General features: G+C 43.0%; 1 protein-coding gene and 1 pseudogene across 12 annotated transcripts in view; one reads left to right on the top strand and one right to left on the bottom strand.

The window, feature by feature from the left end:
• The window catches only part of Prim2 (DNA primase subunit 2), a 306,703-nt gene that overhangs the window by 6,591 nt on the left and 279,876 nt on the right, over positions 1 to 20,236 (top strand). Inside the window, exon 3 of one of the 12 annotated variants that reach the window (XM_076557980.1) lies at positions 20,140 to 20,205. The exons of the other annotated variants lie outside the window; for them this stretch is intronic. The gene's annotated coding sequence lies outside the window, so the exon portion shown is untranslated. The remainder of the gene's footprint in view (positions 1 to 20,139; positions 20,206 to 20,236) is intronic. 12 annotated transcript variants of the gene reach the window in all.
• Positions 568 to 4,373, bottom strand: LOC143269885 (small ribosomal subunit protein eS6 pseudogene; annotated as a pseudogene).

Here is a 20,236-nt window from a genome sequence, read left to right as displayed (position 1 = left end):
GTAAGTGAAATAATGCCCTACACACAAAGATCACCACCTCTGTTCCTTAACAGCTGTGATTAAGTTACCTTCCATGGCAAAAGGGACTTTTCAAATGTGGGTAAGGATCATGAAATGAGAGGGTTATTCTGAGTATCTGTGTAAACCTTGTATAATTACAAGGATTCTCATAAGAGTGAAGCAGAAGGTCAGAGATAAAGAAGACATGTATTGTGGTGTGAAAATAACATGTCCCCATAGGCCTATGTATCGCCACCTTGAGGGGCCAGCCTCCAAGGCAGTGCATGGGGACTTGTAAACTAAGACTCTAGGGAATCAAGACACCACACACTCTCTTCGTGTTTCCTTTCTTTATTCTCCTCTCTTGTGCCTTTTTACAGCGTGTATACCCCAACAAACTCTTCCAGGCAATACAGGAGTCATACAAAGTTTACATTCCATTTTTAAGTGGATGATTACAGAACCCACGACTATGTAAACATTTTGAACTAACACCCTGGAGTCAGAAGTCGTAAATCCGCATGCCCTCTCCTATCTCAGAGGCCAGGAGTGTCTTGGGACATGGAGATGCCTGGAATGTCATAAATTCTCTAGTTTGGGCTCAGGTCAACATTTCTGAGAGAGCGTGTATATATATTTAAGGTATGATCATTTATTTGTTACCCTTAAAGACTTATTTTTGACTGGACTCAGATTTGGAAGTAGAAGCTCTCAGTGAGGATAATCTACATTTCTTGGTGATCTATTCCTGGTCCTTTTCTTGGGCTTCCTTCATTCTCTTGGCCAAAAGTTTAGCATATTCTGCAGCCTCTCCCTTGTTTTTCTTTGTTCCTTGTTTCTTCAGAACAATCTGCCAGCATTTTGTGTTGCAGGACACGTGGAGTAAGAAGACGCTGAATCTTGGGTCTTTGGTCCTGGGCTTCTGGGCTTCTTTGTTTAACGGCTTTCTGACCACGTATTGGCAGACATCATCTTCTTTAGAAAGATTAAAAAGCCTTCGGATTCTGCTAGCTCCTTTAGGTCCCAACCGACGAGTCACAGTAGTATGTGTCAGTCCAGGAATATCTTTCTCTCCTTTTTTTACAATGGGCAGGTTGAGAACATCCAGGTTGGCATCCATCTTCGAACAGACTTGTGCTCCCTCTCTCCTGTTCTCCGACAAGAATGCCCCTTACTCAAAAACACACTCTGCCATGGGTCAACACGCCTTGCTTCATGGGAAAACCTTGTTTGTCATTCCCGCCACTGAGTAGACGCACACAATCCTTCCACTCTCCACCCAGAGCATCAGCAGCTACTTCTGTGGCCGTGTGCTTCTCATAGAACATACTGAAGCTTGCATCGTCGTCCACTTCGATGAGTTCCTGACAGCCGGTGGCGGGGAAGGAGATACTCAGTTTCGTCTTGACACAGCCCACTGCCTAAGAGGTACCACGAGAAAGTGCACGCATATCTTTTAGTATCAGCTCAGTTGGCACTTTCTGAGAAAACCATGACACCATATCACTGAAATCTTAAAATGTACTTTCTACCCTGTGTGTGACTCCTGACTATCAAAAGAAACCTGTAGTCCTTTACTGGGGCTGCAGAGTCAAATTATTTTCTGTAGCCCTGACTAGTCAGAATTTATTTTCACAAAGTGAGGTCAGGAATGGGTGCAAGGAATTAATCATTCGCCAGGCTAGCAATAATCAGGCTGTTTTGTACTTATGATCCTAGCTATGTGTCTTTGTGAACTATGGACCGCTTTCCTGGGAATGTTTATCTTAAAAACCACTAGCAAGGCATCTGCTCTAATCTAGAGCTATTTTGAAGCTTTGTGTCAGCTAATGATTCACATGAAACCTGTGACTGCATTTCTCAGCATTAAGATTAAAGGAATTTGAGCCAGCCTGGCTCCTGGACTCAGATGTTTTCCTAAATCATAAATCTGAGCTGTGATCTAAAGCAGAGTCTAAGTGGAACTCATAGGCCTTAGCTATGAAACATACCCTAGTATTTATTCTTATACATCAAAACTCTGTATCAATTAGACAATACAGCTGAAGGAGGAAGCATCTTCCTGACAATCCACAGATATAAAGGCCCAGTAGATTAAGATGTTCTCAGGATATAAACACACTATAACACAAGTAGGGAGGGTCTCCCTGCATCCATTCATACCGTTGCCAGATACCGGGGAAGATTCTAGCAGCAGCAGGAAGTGAAGGCTCAGCAGAAGCAAAAGACATTCCAGGGTCTGTAGTCCTGTGGCCTTGCTTTATCGAGATTTAGCCATCAGAGAGTTTTCCTCCTAGTGGACTGACACCTTGAATTTCAATCGCCATGTGCTGCTCTGACATGGCTATGGCCATCGATATGGTTACTGGCACTTATGTGTTTTAACTCAGTTCCAAGCTGGCAGCTCTGTCTGGAAAAGCTATGGAAGCTTTAAGTGGAGCTCTTTGAAAGTCCCAGATACCAGACATGGATCTCTAGGGATTTAGTGTTTGTCCTGCTGGGTTTTGGTCTTACTTTGGTCCAATATTAACTCATAATGCCCATATTCTTCCCTTTAGGGTGAGAATGTATATATCCTGTGCCATTGTGTGTTGGAGTGATGTAATTTTTAAAGAAAAAAAAAAGGTTTACAGGGGGTTGTATAGCTAAAAGTCTGTCTTGAGTCTCAAGAGAGCTTTTCACTTTGTGCTTTTAAATAGTGTTGTCACCGACAAAGACTGTGGGTACTTTTGAAATTAGTCTAAGTTCATTTTTCATCATGCAATGGCCATGAGCCCTTCGGGGCTCCAGTGGGATGTTTCCCATAGATACATATGTTTGAAAACTTGGTCCCAAGCTGGCAACCCTGTCTAGTAAGGTTGAAGAACCTTTGGGAGGTTTGGGCCTTGCTGGAGTCACTGGGGCAGGCTTGGAGGTTTTGTAGCTGGGAGCCACTTACTGTTCTGTTCCCTGATTGCAAGGCTGGCCTTGTACTCCTACTTGTCGTGACTTCTCTGTATGGTGGGAAGAGCTGGGTTCTCAGGATCCAAAGCTGCAGTTCCCGAAAGGCCCTGGCCCTAGGCCATTGCTGGCTCTGTCAACTCTAGTCCTGGTTTTGAGCAGGATCTATGCCCCTTCCTCATGTATCAGGGCCTCAGGGAAAGGAAAAATCTGTTTCTCCAATGGAGTCTCACTGGGTATTTTAACCACACTTCAGAAGTAGTTGGCCAGTACAAAAGTAAACTCAATGGTATTTTTGTGAACATTTTGTCTCATTTTGCTTTGTTTGGGCATTTTTTTTGTCTCATTGGTCTTTTGCTTGTTTATTTGGATATACATTTTTGTGGTTTTGTGAGGGCATTTTTTTGGTGTGTTTTTGTTTTTGTTTCTTTAAAAGAGAGAGGGAGAAAGAACATAAATTTTGAGGATGGGGAGGTAGGGAGGGCCTGGAAGAAATTCTGGGAGATGGAAAAACATAAACATAAAATGTATTTTATGAAAAAAAAAATCAATACGTGTTGAGGGCAGAACTGATGAACCGAGGAGGAAGCCAAGCTTGTGTCCAAACACAGCAAAATGTCCCCATGACCAGGGCACTCAGTGGCTTCAGCAATAGGATCTCATCTAGTTCTGCCGGGAAACCACAAGCATTAGCAATATCTGTGTTATTTGGAGGCCCCCAAGTCCTAAGGAGGTAGCCTGTCTTTTGGCACTGGGTTTCCATTAGCTACCCTTGAGATTTCTGAATGCTGTTTCCCATCCACTCAGGGTGCCTCTTATGTTTAAACTCTTTATCTGCTGTTTTTATAGTTCTTCCCGGTGCTTTCCCAAACACCAGCCACTCAGAAGTGACTACATCACTCACATAGTGAAAGCTTTTCTCCAAAGGGCTGGGGGTTGCAATAGCTCTGGGGGTTCACAATGTCCTTCTAATCACATACCTACTGGTCATAGGAGTCAGCAGCTAAGGGGAAACCAAAGGAAAATGTTAGTGAGGTCCTATATAGCATGGAAAGTTTCCATTGTGTGTGTCGGCTCTTCCTGGAAAAGATCAGCTTGGGACACAGTGGTATGGATGGGGGGCACTGCCTCAACCCTCCACAATGTACGGGCTCCATGAGCAGTCTGGCTTTCTCATCTTGGGGTGCAGTCACTGGCGTCTTGAACATCTCTTCACTCCCAAGGAGCTGGGAGGGCTGACTTAGCTCCTGGGATCTGTGCCGGGCCAATGCGGAGCAGACTCCTGTTCTCACCTGCCTTCCTGCAGGGCTTTCCTGAAGCTCACGGTCCTGTGAGCCAGCTGCTGCATTTCCATCTTCTACACCTGGTCCTGAAAGGGCGCTTTGCTGGGTAAACACTCTCCGTCCCCCGAGGAGGAGAACCGTACACAACATACTCAGGGGAGAAAACTGCCCATTTCTACAGAAAGCTTAGCAACCTGGGACTCTGCCTGGCTTGAGCTACATACGTACCACTTTCCTAACAATGCACTTAGCAACATGGGTCATCCACCTACACCGAGTCACACACACACCCCATTTCAAACAATGGAATAACTTACTCCTCCCTATCAGTCCCTTAGTAACTCCCCCTTTTGTGGTTAGTTTCCATTCAAGCATGCTTTGAAACACATCCAGGAACTCAAGGCAGGAAGCTAATCCCTCTTGGACTGGTTTTGGATGTATGTTCAGCAACACAGCCTGTGCCCTTTGAGTGAACTTTGGTGGGGAAAACTACTTGTCATATGATGGCTCTGGGGCCAGGGATAGAGAGCCACGAGGGTCTGGGAAATTAAAGAAGATGTGCAGAGTGTGGGCACTCCAGGAGAAGGTGCACGCTCCTGGGTTCAAGGATATTTATGCAGAATCACACAGAAGAGGCATCTTGTTAGAACCAGTTGTATAATGAGTTATATAACAGTCACGTTAATTGCTTACTCATCTTTCCTAAATATCTAGTAGCTGTCAACTTCACTAAGTCATTCTGGATATCCACAAAAGAGCAATCTTCTTTTATTAATCAGGGTTCTCTAGAGTAACAGAATTTGTAGAATGAATCTCTATCTATCTATCATCTAAAGGAAATTTATTAGAATGACTTGCAGGCTGTGGTGCAGCTAATCCAACAATGACTGCCTATGAATAGAAGGTCCAGAAATTCAGTAGTTGTTCAGTCCATGAGGCTGGATGTCTCAGCTGGTTTTCAGGATATGTGGGAATACCAGTGAAGGAATAGATTTGCTAGCAAGGTGAGAATAAGCGGGCAAAGAGAAAAAGCTTCCTTCCTTCATGCCTTATATAGGCTTCCAGTAGAAAGTGTGGGCATGGCCCAGGTTAAAGGTGGGTCTTCCCATCTCAAAAGATCTTCATTAAAGGTGTGTCTTCTTGGGTTGGGTGGCAGTGGCACATGCCTTTATTGCCAGCATTCAGGAGGCAGAGGCAGGTGGGTCTCTGTGAGTTCAAGACCAGGCTGTTCTACAGAGCGAGTTCCAGGACAGGCACCAAAACTACACGAAGAAACCATGTCTCAAAAAACAAAAACAAAACAAAACAAAAACGGTGTGTCTTCTCACTCAATGACCCAGATTAGAAGTGGATCTTTCTACTTCAAATTAAGCAAAAATCCCTCACAGGTGTGCCCCTCCATTCCCGATATAGTCACTTTGACAACACAGTTGTCTGAACACAAACTAGCCCTTATGGTCCTCTTGTTCCCTATGCCATTTTTATGCCTACATGTAACTGAGCTTGCATTTGGTTAAATCAGACGCATCACGAGAAAGGCCATTCACAACGAAGATGCAGGAAAGCCTGCCATTATGTACCATACAGAAAAGGATGGGTGGCCACACTGTGATTGCCCTTGCAGATGATCCACCTCAAAAAGCTTAGCTTCAGTTATCTGCCATCACCCCTAGCAGGGCAATGCATCTGCTCCTTCCAGATTCACCAATGGCTTATTATGGTCCTGCTTGAGTGCTAATTGTTGTATAAACTTTTCCTGGGAAAATGTGACAAAAAAAATGTCTACTCACCCAACAAGGCACCAAAGAAGAGAAACATAATTATTCCACCCAAGTGTAGGTTAGTGAACCAAGAGATTTATTGTTCTTACTTAACAGGAGCATTTGTGATCTTCAAACAGCTGAGTCACTGAAAAATCTCATCCCACCATGGATGATGACATCTCCAGCTCTGTCAAGGTGGATCCCCATTTTAGTTAACATTCCAGATATTGTATACTCTAGAACAGAGGTTCTCAACCTGTGAGTCCTGCCATCAGAAAATGCTTATTTCCAATCATCTTAGGAACCCCCAACCATAAATTTATTTTTGTTACTACTTCATAACTGTAATTTTGCTACTGAGTGGTGTCTCAGTTCCTAAGACCATCAGAATTATGTGTTTTCTGAAGGTTGTGACCCACAGGTTGAGAACCACTGCTCTAGAACTTCCCCAAGACCACATGCATTCGGGGCAGAAGTTCATACAGCTGGCAGGGAGGTGCAGGATGGAGTGGCTGAAACCGAAGATAAGGCTGTGTCTTAGTTACTGTTCTGTTGTTGTGAAGAGACACCATGACAAAGACCACTCTTATAAAAGAATTTAATTGGGGGCTTGCTTATAGTTTCAGAGGACTAGTCCATGATCATCATGGCAGAAGCCATGGCAGCAGACAGGCAAGCGTGGAGCTGAGAGCTTCCCTCCTGATTCACAGACAGGCAAGCAGGCAGCATAAGAGAGACTGGGCCTGGGGTGGACTTTTTAAAACTCAAAGACTATTTCTCCTATTTGGATGGACAGCTATCGTTCTACTTTCATCTCTGTTGCTGATTAAAAAGACTCTGACCAAAAGCAACTCGGGGAGAAAAGGGTTTCTTTGGTTCACACTTCCAGGTCACAGTCCATCACTGCGGAAACTCAGGGCAGAAATTCAAGCAGGAACTGAAGCTGAACCCATGGAGGTACGCTGCTTTCTGTCTCACTCCAGACTCATCCTCGGCTAGCTTTCTGACACATCCCATCTGCCTAGGGATGGTGCTGTTTGCAGTGGGATGGTCCCCTTCACATCAATCACCAATCAGAACAAGTCCTCACAGATGGCCACAGGCCAATCTGATCTGGGCGATCCCTCAGTTGAGATTTCCTCAGATGACTCTTGGCTGTATTAAATTGAAAAGAGCCAGGGCAACTAGCCTTGTTCAGTCAGGCTAGCCCTCCTTCATTGTTACTTCATCCAAGGAGACATTGACTGAATCATATAAAACTATGCATCACCTCTGTAGCCTGGATAGATTGTAGGGCTTGTCAAATTTCAAAGCTCTGTTTCATACCAAGGGTATTGTTTGGAATTTGAAAAGTGCTTAAGAATTATATATCAATGAGTAAGCATTGAAGGAAGACAAAAAAGTATTATGAAATAAATTACAGAGTTATAATTGATGCTTATTCAGAACAAAATTATTTTTGGTATGTTTTGAGCACTAGATAAATGTCAAAGTCCTCAGTAAGAAATAGCAAAAACTGATGAAATAGCATTAATTCTCTCTTAGAGCTGTGGTAGATGAGATGCCAATGTTCTTTGTAAGGCTTGGTCTGTGTGAGACCATGCTATCAAAATACTGTCTCAGAGGACTGGGGACACAGCTCAGTTGATGGGGTACTTGCTTAGAATGCACAGAGCCCTGAGTGCAACCTTGAGCACTGCTTAACTCAGACGTGAGGGTACACACCTGTAATCCCAGCCCTCAGGTGTTGCGGTAACGCCCGCGCTACCGCCACCCATTCACCATGTCTGATCGAGGGGCTGTGGATTAAAAAATAAGAGAGAAGAGACAGCGAGTCATTCGCCACAGCAGAATGCTGAATGCTGAATGCCATTTATTGAAGGAGGGAGGAAACCTTAAATACAGGCTTAAAGCACAATGGAGGATTCCCGGAGGGCAGAAGTTCGCTACCCAATGTTCTACATTCTTGCATCTAAGCTGTTTACACCAAATGCAGGATACACACACAAAGAACCTCTGGTGAGCGTTCAGGAAGAAGGAAACCAGCAGGGAATCTGCATAGGGAGGACATCTGGTCAAGGTCAGCAAGCAGACAACAGTTTACTGGATATGGGAAGGCCAGGGCCCACACTCAGGCAGCAAGATCAGAAGTTCAAGGTAATCCTCAGGCTACATATTGTGTTCAAGAGCAGCCTGAGCTGGTGGCCTGTCTCTAAACAGTAGGAAAAGCAGCAGCAGCAGCAGCAGCACCACCACCACCACCACCACCACCCACCACTACCACCACCACCACCACCACCACCACCACCACCACCACCACCCACCACCACCATCACCATCACCCACCACCACCACCACCACCACCCACCACCACCACCACCACCACCACCACCCACCACCATCACCCACCACCACCACCACCACCACCATCACCCACCACCACCACCACCACCCACCACCACCACCACCACCACCACCACCACCCACCACCATCACCCACCACCACCACCACCACCACCATCACCCACCACCACCACCACCACCCACCACCACCACCACCACCACCCACCACCACCACCACCACCACCCACCACCACCACCACCACCACCCACCACCACCACCACCACCACCCACCACCACCGCTGCCTCTGCCACCACCTTAGTTCCAGGATATCATATTAACAAATAGTTTTCAAGTAGTGGTTGAAAGAAACTTTTTCTTTTGACATAACCGAAATGCCTTTGGACACTAATGCATGCATGACTCAAAGGACTTCTCCTGGAAGGGGAATCATAGCATTTGCACTTTAAAAAAAATAAAATCTGTGCCCCAGCAAAATACCTCAGCAGATAAAAACACTTGCCACATAAGACTGATGACCTGAGTTTGGATGGAAGGAGAGACCCAATGCTTCAAAGCTATACTCTTTACTTCCACACACGTGTGTGTTTGCGCACACACTAAACATACAAACAAGCAAACAAATAAACTCTGTCACTCTGGATGACTTGCTGAGTGCCGGAGAATAAATGTATTCATTTACTTTATATTTAAGTTTTCATTCCAGTATGTACTATATGTGGTGCACATGCCTCACCACACCCCACCCTTTTTTTTCCTCCTTCCTTTTCCCATGTCATCCTAGACAGTTCCACTTCTATTTTTGTGCCACATATAATACACCTTTTTAGATGTATAGATAAAAACTGAGAACACACACGTCTTCCTGAGGCTGCTTAATTTGCTTAAACATGATTAGCTCCAGCTGCATCTGTTTTCCTGAAAATGACACCGATTTATGTCTTTAAGGCTGAAAGACATTCCACTAGGAACACATCACATTTTCCTCATCCATTTCTCAGTTGTTGGGTATCTGGGTTTGTCCCATGTCTGAGCTCTTGTGAATAGTGTTACAATAAATACTGATGTGCAGACATCTCTGGGGTATGCTAATTTGAAGTTCTTTAAGTAAATACTCATCACAATGGTTGTTTTAGTTAGGGTTTCTATTGCTGTGAAGAGACACCATGACCACGGCTAGGTGGTCATGGGTGGCCTACAATTTCAGTGGTTTAGTCCATTATCATCATGGCGGGACATAGCAACATGCAGGTAGACATGGTGCTGGAGAAAGAGCTGAGAATAGAGAAGGAGCTATATCTTGCTCCCCCAGGCAACAGGAAGTGGTCTGAGACACTGGGTGTGGCTTGGGCATATATGAGACCTCAAAGCCCACCTCCATAGTGACACTTACTCCCACCAGGCCACACCTACTCCAACAAAGCCACACCTCCTAATAGTGCCACTCCCTATGAACTTATGGGGGGGCCAGTTACATTCAAACTACCACAGTGGTATAGCTGGGTCATATGGAAGATCCCTTTTCAGCCTTTTGAAAAACCCTCATACTGGCTTCCATAGTGACTGGAGTTGTTTACATTCCCACCAGTCGTATATAAGGATTCCTTTTATCGACATTCTTGCCTGCATTTGTTGTTGTTTTATTAACATACACTAATCACAAATAGGACTAGGTTTCATTATGGGATGGTCAAATGTATATATAGTGTATTTTGATCTATACCCCCTCTTCTGTTCACTTTTCTCTCCTTCCTCTATCCTGCTGATGCTTTTCGTCTTCCCAGATAGTTCCCCTCCCCACCTCTCTCTCTCTCTCTCTCTCTCTCTCTCTCTCTCTCTCTCTCTCTCTCTCTCTCTCTCTCTCTCTCTCTCTCTGTGTGTGTGTGTGTGTAAGTCAGAGGATGATTTATGGGAGTCAGTTCTCTCCTTCCACCATGAGGGTCTCAGAGATGAAAGTCAGATTGCCAGGCTTGGTGACAAGCACCCTTTCCCACTGAGCCAGCTCACTAGCCACTCTCTGGTTTGTAAATGTAGGCACTGGATGTTATAAACTTTCCTCTAATGACAACTTTCATTTACCCAAGGGTTTGGTATATTGTGTTCTCATTTCCATTCATTCCCAGGATTAAGTATTTTTTAATTTTGATTTCTTCAATGACTCATTCACCATTCAGTTGTGTGTTCTTTAACTTCCATGTGTTTGTGTGTGTTCCATAGTTTCTCCTCTTGTTATTTATGTTTTTGTCAGGCAGAATAGAATAAATTATTTTAATTTTTCTATGTTTTTAAGACTTGTTTTGTGTCCTATTATGCCATCTCCTTTAGAGAAAGTTCCATGGGTTTCTGAGAAGAACGTGTATTTTGCAGTGTTGGGATGGAATAGTCTGTGTATCTTGTCCGGTCCATTTGATCTATGGTGTCATTTTACTCAAGGGTTTCTCTGTTTAATTCGTAAGGATGGCTTATCTGGTGATGAGAGCAGAATACTGAATTCACTTACTGTTATTGGGTTGGGATTAACTTATGACTTTACACTTAAGTGTATTTGCTTTATAAAATTGAATGTAACTGGGTTTGGCATGTATATGTTTAAAATGGTAATATTGTCCTGATGAGTTACTCCCCTAATTAGTATGAAGTGCCCTTCTTTAAAAGTTTTTTATTTTATTTTAAATGTTGTATAGTGTGTGTGTGTGTGTGTGTGTGTGTGTGTGTGTGTGTGTGTGTGTGTGTACACCTACATGGGTGCAGGTCCCCTCACAGTCCAGAAGAGGGATGGGACCCCCTAGAGCTACGGTAGCATGTGGTTATGAGCTTTCCTACATGGGTGCTGAGAACTAAACTCATGCCCTCCGGAAGGGCAGAGTGTGTTCCTAACTGCCGATCCATTTCTCCAGCCTGAAGGCCTCTTTTCTATGTATTCCGACAAGTTCTGTTTTGAAGTCTGTTTTCTCAGCTATTAGGATGATGCCACCTGCTCCTTCCTACTTCCATCTGCTTGGGTACTTTTTACAACCTTTTATCCTGATGTGGGTGAGGCACATTTGATGGAGACACGAATTTCTTGGAGGCAAAAAATAGATGGATCCTATTTACTGGTTTGAGCCTTTGATCTCAGAACTGGGATCAATTCTCTGTTAGTACTGGAAGGTGTGTGTTAATTTCTGTTATCCCGTGGGTTTTTGTAGTGCTTGGTATTTTCTTGTTCCCCATTTACATACCTACTGTTCTAGCATTGTCTATTATTTCCTGTGGCATTGTGGGTGTGCTTATTTTGCTTTTCCATCTGGAGAATTCCTTCCAATATTTTCTGTAATACTGACTTAGTAGCTATGAATTCCTTTAGTTTGTTTTAGTCATGGAATTTTTTTCTTTTATCTCCCACACATGCATATAGTGGTAGAACCATATTATCCAAGTAGATTTTCTTTAAAACACATTTTTATACAAATATATATTGTGCATTTAGCATATGCCCCCAAATCCAAGTAGTTTTGTTTTGTTTTGTTTTTAATTTTATGTGACTTAGGTTTAGAACTGTGTATTGGTCAGGAAAGAGAAATAACTAGGCACATAGCAAGTGAACACTGGAAACAGATGGTAGGAGCAATTTGATACTGAGCCAAGCTCTCTGAGTTACAAAGCATCCTTCAAATTCATTTTGCTATTCATAGAGTGATGAATCACACTATTAACTTACCTAATTGTCCTTAGCTGCAGCTCTGAGGTTCAGCTTTATACCCCTTTAACTCTCATTAAATAATCATTAGATGAAATGTCGTATTTTGAAGACACCTTATACCGAGTTAGTGACTTTCATTCAATATCCGTTGGTACTATTTGAAAGTATCAGAGCTCATTGACTCGTATATACTTCAACTTGCCCAGTACATTTTCCCCTGTAGACTCACTGTAAAATGGTCACTTCTTCCCCTCACATTTGAAGCCATGTTATTGTGCTATGAAAATAGACGTGATTAGCTCAGAATAAAGAACAATTACGAAAACATATGAATTTGAAAGGCTATAGGCTAACTGCACAGATTTCAAGTGCATGGCCCCCAGAAACATTTATAGCATGCATTGACGTGCCTGGGTAAATATGAACATTTTATAATAAGTAACAGTCTAAGCAACTTCTTCCTTTCCTTTTCTGCTTCTAGAAAAAAAAAACCATATTTCTCCCACATATTTTATAGAAAATTTTTCTTTATCATGAAAATTAGGTCTGTTGAGGAAAAAAGTCTTTTTCTGACTAGATCAGTTGTTTTGACCTATATTGAGAACTAGACTAACACTAACTGAGCAATCAGGACAGAACAGGTGTGTCAAACAGGATTAGACTATCTCAAGAAAAAAATCACTACTCCCAAAATAGCAATATTGGGGCTGGAGATGGCTCTGAGGTTAAGAGCACTGGCTGTTCTTCCAGGGGACCTGGGTTCAATTCCCAGCACCCACATGGTGGCTTACAACATAATTGCAGTCATTTCCAGAGGATCCAACACCCTCCTCTGACCTCTAGGGAATTTCATGCATGTCTGAACATCTGTACACATAAAAGAAAAATAAATAAGAAAATTAAAAATAGCAACATCTAAGGAAAATTTACAAAAATAAGTAAATAAAAATTAACCTGTGACTAGTTCGGCTTTGAGCCGAGTTGGCAGTGGTGGTGCACACCTTTAATTCCAGCAGAGGCAGGTGGATCTCAGTGAGTTCGAGGCCATCCTGGTCTACAGATCGAGTTCCAGGACAGCCAGGACTACACAGGAAACCCTGTCTCTAATAATAATAATAATAATGATAATAATAATAACAATAATATAAAGCAAAGGCTTGGAACCAAAACTTGGACAGAGACTAGGGCTAGTGCACTGAGTCTGAGAATCTAGACCGGGTGCAAGGCTTTGAATGGAGAGTTACTGCTATAGAGGTGGGGCTCTTTTGTTAAGGGACTGACTCCTAACATTCCTATTTCTTGGCCTTCTGCTGTAGGAAAGACAAGTGCTTAAAATCCCAGTCTTCTGTCCTTAGTGCAAGATCCGCTATGGCTTAAACTGTTCATCTGGGGACCGAGAGCCCAAGTCCCAGGAGATGAAGGATGGCACTGTGGTTTGTTAGTTGACTTGCTCTGTGTGTCCAGACACTATGACACACAGTGAAAACAGCAGCAGCAGCAACAACAACCAATAAAAACCCCCGAGTTTTGCAGAGGGTTTTGCAGAGTCTTGGTATGTAACCCAGGCTAGCCTCGAGCTCATCAAGTAGCCACACCTGGCTTGGAACTCATGCTCGTCCTGCTTCGGTCTCTATGGTGCTGTGATTACAGGTGTGCAGCATTATGACTGGCTGATTAAAGACAAAACAAGCTGCTGATTTTGGGTTCATATGCTAGATTTTCTTCTTCTTGAAGATTAGCTAGTCTTTCTGATCATATGCTGAACCTTTTCTTGAAAACTATTTCCTGCTTTATCAGAGCTATAAAATCCAAGTTATGCTGCCTTATCTCCTTCCCCTCTAAGATCCAATTCCAAATTTTCTTCAGTTTTTCCCTCCTCTATGAAGAAATCCATAATTCTGTGTGTATGTGCATGTCATTGACCTATATCTTCAGCCTTTTCCTTCCCCCTTTCTCCTTCCTTCCGTCCTTCCCTTCCTTATCTTGCCTTCCCTATTCTGTCCTTCTCTCCTTCTTTCCTTTATTCTCAGTTGGGAGGTCTTACCATGTGGCTAGGGCTGGCCTTGAACTTGTAATCCTCATGCCTAAGATACCTATATAGTTAGAATTATAGGTGTGCATCACTCTTCCTGGCTTAACACCATTCATTCCTTCATGAACTCACTCCACTCACTCAATCAACTCTTAACCTTGCTTCTACTGTTGACAAGTGTTCTTTTGAAACTCTGTGGCTTGTCCCATTGAGGATGAAGACCATATCTTCTTCTTATGAATTCATCCCAACACAGTGCTGACTATATTTCTCCCTGAATGCTATCCAAAGACTTAATAATCTTTTCCTTCTAAAGGGTGCTTTTGTGTTTATAGAAAACAATTCTCATCACTGTCCTCTGCAGTGAACATTATCCTTTAAGTGATCTCCACTGCCACAGGCTATATAGCTTATTCCATGAAAGGTAAATACCAAGCTATTTCATTTGTTGAGGTTTATCATGTACTGAAAACTGTTAGGTATTTTTGTGTGTGTTTCTAATTTAATCTCATAGGGCTCTGAGGTAATTCCAATCTTTATGTCCAAGACTACTCAGCTAATAATAGGCATGACTGATTCTGAAACTCGAATCTGGTAAATTCTCAAGCTCTTGCCTTAATCACAATTCTAAAAGGACATGCATGTTAAAAAAAAAAAAAAAAAAAAAAAAGGAACACAATACTGTACTTTCTCAGCCCTGGAACCTTTCATTGTGGAGGCTTCATTCTTCCTTGTCTTATCCAACATGGATTGTACTCCATGTACAACATAGAAAATACATTCTACTGAATGAAAAGAATGCATTGGGTTTAGCAGTCAATGGAAATCAACTACATTAGCTCAGGAAATTCAGAAGCAATATCCAAGTTGCTTGGGCTTCAGGATTTCCTTCTCCTTTCCTTAATAAAGTACCTCGCAATCTGAGTGTGGCTGTGTATGCATGACATCCCAGCATTTTTGAGGCATGGGCAGGAGAATCAAGTTCAGGGATAGCATTGGTTATGTAGAGAATTAAAGGCTACCCTGGTCTATATGAGACCCTGTCTCAAAATTAAAAAAAAAAAAAGGAAGGAAGGAAGGAAGGAAGACAGAAAGAAAATCAGTAAGTGAAGTCAACAGTAATAATGTGCAATACTCTGTGCAGTTAGGGCTGAAGGGTCTTGTGACATACTTAGCAATTTATGTTTATTCTTTCACATGTATACACTACATCTTGATCATATCTGTACCTCTCTTACCCCTCCAACTCTCCCCAGGGCCCTCCATCACATCTTCTTCCCAACTTTATGTGCTTCTTTTTAATTAATCAATTAATTTTTAACATGTTGAGTCCAATTAATGCTACTCATATGACATGAGTATGGAGTCATCCACTGGGTCATAGGACCTACCTGTGGCCACACCCAAAGAAAAGTGACTCTTCTTCCCCCAGCAGTCATCAAGTACCAGTGACACTGCAGCTAGAGGCTGGGCCTTGGGAACCCCTTCTTCTTCTGTGCTGGGATTATTTTTGCATGTCTTTTGTATTTTGAGACAGAATCTCAGTCTGTAGTCTAGGTTGGCCTAGCACCCGTTGTGAAACTCTGGTTCACCTCCTGCATGCGGGCACTACAGATGTGCACTGCCACACTCTGCTAGGTAGCTTTTAGGGAATGATCTTGAATGCAGTTTTGGAGAGACCAGGAAAAAAGAAGCAAAAGAAAAGACCACGAGGCAGGACTTGGTTTATACATCATTTACACTGAATCCATGAGATTTCATGCTCATTGGGTACTGTGGATTTAGTGATAAGCTATTGATCTAATTTCCCTGGCTCTGTGGCTGCTCCTACGTCAACCTTGGGAGATCCCAGAGCTTGTTCTGTTGTGGATTTTATGACTGAAACTGAGTAACAGTTCCTAACCATATGCAGTTATTAACAGTATCCATGACATAGACCTTCGTGGTACTGGTATGTTTGTTACTAATCCAGCTGGTTGTCCCAAGCTTAGTATTTCATGATAGAGACTTGGGAAGAGACTCAACATTCAGGGCCACCTCTGGGTCTCCAATGTCATTGTGAACAAACTGTTCCTCCAGGCTTTCTCCTTAATACTCCCACTGTTTTGGGGGACATTAACTGAAACCCAAATCTCACAGAACACCAAGGAAACGTAATGGTGGGATGATGGAAGAATGGATGGTGACTTGCTCCTCAGCTGCCTCCTCCAACTTTAAATTAATGATCACCGTATGTGAGCAGCGTAAGCACTTGAAGGGCTGATTTAGACAGATCTTTGAGTCCCCTCCTGGCTTCTAATTCAGTAGGGCTGAGACAAAGCCTGGGATTTGCGTTTTTGAGGAAATTTCTGGATGATGGTGGCTGCTGCTAGCCTGAGAGCCACACTGTGAGAACTGCTGATAAAAATGTTCTGTTCCATACTGAAAATGCTCTTCTTTATGATCTTTGTCAAAGAGCCATCCGATGCTCTCCCTGGCTTGTGGCTGTAGTCTGTTGACACTTGGCCACCAACAGACCCTCTTGAGAGCGGGTATGGCATGAAGTGCACTGTTCTCTTCACTACTCAGACTCCGGGATTTGTCCCCAGAGTTTCAGCCCCTGCAGGACTGACAGGCATCCCATCTTTCAGAACTGCGTTGCCTTTTTCCATATATTTTTACCTCACCATCTTCAACCCCACTTCTGAGATCTCCGTCACCACGCGGTCCTTACCACATCAGTCTTAGCTTCTGCACACACAACGTTAAATTCCACTCTTCTCCTCTGTAACCTCGTCTTCTCACCAAAGTTCCACTGGCCTTCGGATCATAAGGGAAGCTTGGTTACACCAAGTGTCATGATGCTGTCTAGGCTGACCCAGTACACCCTGGGCTCCAGTGATTCTTCTGCCTTAGCACAAATGGGTATACAGGCATGCATCCAACATGTTTACCATCGATCCCTTTCTTTAATTCATCTTGAAATTGCCTCTTGGTCCTAGCCCATTTTGTACAGCCTAGAATGCTAGTGACCATTCAAATTACTCTCAATGTGCTTTTGTCTGCATTCCCAGTGCTTTTGTCTGCATTCCCAGTACTCTTTCCAATCACACACTACTAGCTCTTTCCTACACACCTCTGTTGGTGGAAGTATTAAGGCAACTCTATGTAGTGAAAAGGGAGGTTTATTTTGTGGGATAACTTACAGCAAGTAAAGGGATAGGTTACAGGGTCCGGGAAAGGTGTAGTGCAGTCCAGCGGTGTTCTCTGAAGAACTCTGTTCGGTCTACCTCTAGCATCCAGGGTCCAGGAATCAAGAGAACTGGCACATCGGGATCTTGGGTCTTAAGGGCTCCTCTCTTGGCCTGCCTCGTAGGTGTGACATTTACCGGAAGCCTCAATGGGGTTAGTACTTCCAGGTCAAAGCTGGAACAGCTACCCACTACACACCTCTGTTTATATATTGGGGGCCAGAGGTGGTAGAGATGATCATATATAAATATAAATAATTACTGTATGTACAATGTCCCACGAAAGTCATAGGCATGTTACAAAACCTGTGGGCCTGTAAATATGTGAAAGAGACCTACTTAAGATGATCATAAAAACATCAAGGCAATAATGGGAGCCCTAACTATGAATAAGATATCACTAGATATGAAAGGTCCTTAAGAACAAGGGTAGTATAATTTCTATTTAGTTTACTGGCACCATCTAGCACTTACAAAACAATTAATAAATTGTGCCTCCTCTAGTGTGACAGTCCATTGCACAGTGCAGTAAAATACCCTAAGGGGGCTCAAATGCTAAATAAATTATTTTTAAAAAGTGACTTATTCTTTACACGAGAAAACACAAACATGCTGATTATATAAGCATAGAAAATTCTGAGAGAGATAAACATTGATAACACCTATGATGAGGCCAAGGCCCCTTTTCTCATCTGAGATTTGCAGTGAAAATCGAAACCTTATCTGGGAAAAGCGTACCCGTGGTGGTTTGACTTCAATGCCCTCGTGATCTTGAATGTTTTGATTTTTGGTCCCCCTAATAAACTCTTTCCTCTACAACACCTTGGTCAGGGTGTTTTTTATCACAGCCACAGAAAAGTAACAACTGTAGTTACTTTTGGCAAAAAGTAGCAGAAATGATCACACATTTTCAGTTCCTGAGGCCCTGCCCTGAGTGAACCGTGTGCGCGTTGTTACCTCTAACCATTGCTCCAGGGAGTGTATTATTACCTTCATTTTGTAAACAGGACTCAAAGAGTTTTGTATTTCATTGGCCACAATATTAGAAATTTTAAAAAAGTGGTGGCAGGCGTGGTGTGCTGCATGCACTCGGGAGGCGGAGGCAGGCGAGTCTCTGAGTTCAAAGCCAGCCTAGTCTGTAAAGAGAGTTCCAGGACAGCCAGGGCTGTTACACAAACCCTCTCTCAAACAGTCTTTGAAATTTGTATGAGCTTTATAACTTTATTATTTACAATATCATAAATTGGATAAATTAGGTAAATTGAACTGCTGTTAAGTATTAGATATAATATTTTAATTTTTTTTTTTTTGGTTTTTTTGAGACAGGGTTTCTCTGTGTAGTCCTAGCTGTCCTGGAATGCACTCTGTAGACCAAGCTGGCCTTGAACTCACAGAAATCTGCCTGCCTCTGCCTCCTGAGTGCTGGGATTAAAGGCGTACGCCATTACTGCTCAGCTTAAGTCATGGTTTAATTGGGTCTGAATTCTGTACTTTTGAATCATTGCATTAGTTTTTTATTTTTATTTTTCATATGTATGGGTATTTTGGCAGCATGTGTGTCTGCACACTGTGTGTGTAAATTGTACTAGTTAACAAAACACACTTCTGTTCCTTTGCCAAGCTCTTGTTCCTCCTGAAGACACCCCTCCCAACCACAGTCTTCCCCTCTCAGAACAAACTGAAAACACCCCACTGATTCGATGTTCTTTCTATGTTCAGATCTGATTGTAAGTCTAGCTGTGATAAACCTTGCCCATCTACCTGGCGTTAGGCGCCTTTCTCTGGGGAACTTGCTCAGTTGGTCTACCCTGTTCATTTTCTTTTCTGAGACAGATCTTGCTATGAAACCAGGACTGCCCAAAGCGAACAATCCTCCTGCCTCTGCTTCCCAAGTGCTGGGATTTCAGGCCACCCTATCCGCATGGACAAAGTAATTGTGATAGGATTAATAAAGGTCTTGGAAATTTTTCTTGAAACAGTTGGCTGCCTCACACCTGTGCTTCTCAGGTTGCCATGGTACAAGAAATGCAGGGTGTCTAATTCTGGAAGCAACAATTCCACTCGATGCTTTAGTTAGGAGGAGCAATTGGAAATTGTGTACAACTATCACAGTCAAACAGGAAAATAGTACAAAATCTTCCTAGTTTGCTTTCATTTTTAAATTTTATTGTATTTATTCTCCCCAATTCTTCCCAGTTCCTCCCCACTTCCTCTCCCCTTCAGATCCCCCCTTTCTGTTTCTTATTAGAAAACCAATGGGCTCATAAGGGATAATAATAAAAAAAAACAGATAAAGCAAAACTGAACACATTGGGATAGGAAAAAACAAATGAACAGAAGGAAATGAGCTCAATAAAGGCACAAGAAATAGATGTAAACGCAGAGGCCCGCTGATTCACACACTCAGGAATCCCATAAAAACATAAACCAGAAGCCAATGAGTTCATTTTCTGCCAGCTATCTCCTGCTCTGCATGCAGCCTAAACTTAAGAGTAGTTTGTTTCCACAGTGAGACTCCCTTGGAGGAAACTACAGTTTCACTTGGGAGTGGTTATCAATTGGAGACAGATCCTGGGTTAGGGATGGGGGCATGTGTCTACTTCTTGCAGCTCTAGGACCCTATCTGGTGCAGATCTGTGCAGGACCAGAGAGAGCATGCTGCCTCAGTCTCTGTGAGTTCACATGTGTGTAGGTCCTGCTGTTAAGAAGGCCTTGTTTCTTTGGTGTCCTCCATCTCTTCTGGCTCTTAGACTTTCTTCAAGGTTTCCTGAGCTGTGGGGGAAGGGATTTGTTGGAGACATACCTTGTAGGGCTGAGTGTTCCAAGGTCTCTCACTCTCTTCACAGTTCTGGGTCTCTGTATTTGTTCCCATCTGCTGCAGGAGGAAACGTCTCTAATGATGTCCGAACAAGGTACGGATCTATGAGTGTAGAAGAATGTCAT

Source organism: Peromyscus maniculatus, chromosome 21 (assembly GCF_049852395.1).
Source record: "Peromyscus maniculatus bairdii isolate BWxNUB_F1_BW_parent chromosome 21, HU_Pman_BW_mat_3.1, whole genome shotgun sequence".
Lineage (NCBI taxonomy): Eukaryota > Metazoa > Chordata > Mammalia > Rodentia > Cricetidae > Peromyscus > Peromyscus maniculatus.
Note: the sequence above shows the minus strand (reverse complement) of the source record. Positions and strands in the feature narration are given on the sequence as shown.